Raw genomic sequence first — 3,551 nt, 5'->3', positions numbered from 1 at the left:
TATATATATATATATATATATATATATATATATATATATATATGCATAGACATTTGTGTGTACATGTGTGTGTGTGTGTGTGTGCGTGTGTGAATATAGATGTGTGTAACTGTATATCTGTGAATATATATTTATGAATAATTGTTTGTGTACTAGTGTATATGTGTATATATATATATATGTGTGTATAAGTATATATATACACACACATATATGCATATATATATAACGAGTGTGTATATGTGCGTGTATATATATATATATATATATATATATGCATACATGCTTTCTTATGTGTTTGCATACACTAATGTGTATACACACTCATGCCTTCATGCATACATTTGGAGTAAACTTACATCTAAACAGCTCCCTGTCAAATATCCAGTATTTGATAAAAAAAAAAGAAAAAAAGTAAGATACAGGGATGTTCTTCAGGAGAAATGAATGAAACATTTTCTTCCTGAAATTCTCGTATATCTATTTCAGCCCAATTACACGCTGCAACTAATCTTCTCCTTTACAAACACCTACCCCACCCCCCACTCTGTCCTCTCTCTCTGCCTGCCTGCCTGCACTCCCACCCCCCACATCATATCCTGTCCTGTACATAGCTGGGTGAGGGGGGAATAAAGTCAATACAAAGGAAGACAACATCGTTATTAATAATCTAAATTCTATGACTGTTTTTTATTGTCATCATCATCATCATCATCATCATCATATTCATCATCACCATCCTGATTATTGGCCTTGTGTCAAATCAAATCATAATTTATTATTATTGTTGTTGTTATTATTATCATTAAGGCGGCAAACTGGCAGAATTGTTAGAGCAATTTGAAAAAACGCCTAGTGTGTTTCTTTCAGCTTTTTAAATTCTGAGTTCTAATCCCGCCAAGGTCAACTTTGCCTTTCATCCGTCCATGGTTGATAAAAAAAGTACCAGTTAATTGCTGGGGTTGATGTAATCAACTGACCCTTCTCCCCATAAAATTGCTGACTTTGTGTGCCTAGACCAGAAACCATTATTGATATTGGTGGCTTCTGTGTTTAAGCCAGTAAGTTCCTGAGAAATCAACAATCTGATGAGATTTTGATTCCCAGCTAGAAATGCTTCATATATTTCATTGTTAATGCTCTTTGGGAAAGACATGAACCTCACTAGCCCTCCATTTCTCATTGTTATATGTACTGAAGAAATCAGTAACCATCTCATCATCCTGTTGCAGATGATCGTTCCTTGGCAAACCAAGTCCATAATTTGTTTTCAGTTCTCAGAACTGGATGTTTTTTTATAACTTCCCATTTCACCTCCCCTATACAAGAAATCTATAGGCACACTTATAGATGAGTTCTAAATCTATAGGTATGCTTATAGAGGAAGAAATCTATAGGCATGCTTATAGAAGAAGGAATCTATAGGCATGCTTATAGGAAATATCATTATAGTTTTTTGAAAAAAAATTGTTGTCTTTCAACTGAGTGACTTTTAATTTTGTACAGAAGGGCCTAGTTTTTAAGAAAAATAGGGAGTGTGTAAGGAAGGGTCCCATTTACAGTAGGCATCCCTTAACAGGGACACTATGAAAACCTTTACCATTTCTTCAACATACTGTTATGACTCAGTTTCTTAAAATTTGTTTAATTTCTTTTTTCTTTTCCATCCTCTTGTTAAACCTACACCGAGCCTGCTTTGCGTGTTCAAAGAAAGTTTACTGGTTTATTTTGAAGCTCAACTTTTATTTGTTAAACACCCCAACCTACTGACAAATGTTATAATACAAAAAAAAAACAACAAAAAAAAAAACAAAAAAGAACAAAGAATGAAGAAATAAAATAAAATAAAATAAAATAAAATGATTGCCAAAAAAAAAAAGAAAAGTTACAGTAAACACGAAACAGTTACAAAAATATCACAACCCCTCCTACAAAACCGAACGCAAAGAAAGAGAGAAAAAAAACCTTGTTATGCTATACAATTCTTCTATTTCACATCAACTGTTTTTGTTTAAAGATTCTCTGTCCTTTGTTGTGTGAATGAAGAAAACAACAGAGCGCCAGTCTTCATCTGCCCATGTTATTGTTGTTCTTTTGTAATTTTTTGTTAACAACAAAATGTTGATACACACAAACACTGTTGATTGTAAAACTTTAGCGGAATGTGATCGGTTGGAAAAAGAGTTAAATTGATAGTTTGCTGAAAAAGCCAAGGTAGCTATAGGTCAACAATAGCTGTCTAAAAGGTGGCTGGGTTAGCAGTGTTACCCTATGTTGTCAGAATAGTAATAACTATCCGCACAGTGGCTATCTTCACAACCGTGTAAGCAATAGCTATGTGTCTAAAGCTAACAAGAGATAACTACTTGTTAACAATAACTTAACTATATAGCCATTTTTTTAAAACAAAAATTTTGTTTACAGTAGAACAAGAAAAAGAAAAAAAAAGAAAAAGGAAAAGCATGTTTTTTTCTCTCCTTCCCTTCCTCTTGTATGAAACCACCACCACTGCTAATCTCTGTTATTTTGCTACCACCACAGCAAATTATTATTTTTTTTGTTTTTAAAACATTATTATAGTTATTATTATTATTTATGATTATTATTATTATTGGTTATTGTTGTTGTTATGATTATGACATGGTCCCATAAACTGAGTCCTCTACAATTTTGATCTGCTTCATTTAAATCCATACTGTTGGAAGATGTATGAATGTCACAACTTTTTAGAACTTGCCTGCTTATGTAAAAAAATTATTCCCTCAAGCTTTACTAGAGAAAGACAGAGAGTAAGTGAATGAGAGAAAGAGAGAGAGAGAGAAAATGCATGTGTATGTATGTGTGCATGTTATTTGTTATTGAATTTTCCTCCCCTCCGTCTCTATGTGAATTAAATTATTTTCCTTCAAATGAAACCTCTACAATATTGTCCAGATCAAACACAGCTTTGTTAACTCCTAACAGTCTGTACTGACTATTACTGTAGCTGTTCACCAACGCAGCTTGTACTAACCTTGTACTAAGTTAACTACTTATTGACTGTTACACAGTGAATCAGTAATGGCTGACTGACCTCTTCACTCCCCCCTCCCTTTGGGCACCTGACTGACCGTTCCCTCCTCCCTCCGGTCACATCATTGACCTCACTCTAACCCTGAATCCATGTTCTAACCAGAGAACATCATGAGATGCTATTATTAAAGACTTTTTTTCCCTTCAGCTTAATAATAATAATAATAATAATAATAATAATAATAATAATAAATTAATAATAATAATAATAATAATAATAATGCTAACAACAACAATAAAATAATAATAATGATGATAATAATGATGATGATGATGAAAAGAAACTTCTGTTTCTTCTGTTATCAAGTTTTGTGTTTCTTCAAAATAAATATTTCTTTTAAAAATAATTCTTATTCTTTAAGTCGTCTTGAAGCGCTTTCCACCATCTGGTTACCATGACTTCCACATTAATACACCGTCTCATTTCTGAGACTTACATATAACACTCACACACACACACACACATATACACACAATGG

This window comes from Octopus bimaculoides, chromosome 15 (genome assembly GCF_001194135.2).
Source record: "Octopus bimaculoides isolate UCB-OBI-ISO-001 chromosome 15, ASM119413v2, whole genome shotgun sequence".
Classification (NCBI taxonomy): Eukaryota; Metazoa; Mollusca; class Cephalopoda; order Octopoda; family Octopodidae; genus Octopus; species Octopus bimaculoides.
The sequence above is the reverse complement of the archived record's forward strand: the minus strand, read 5'-3'. Positions refer to the sequence as shown.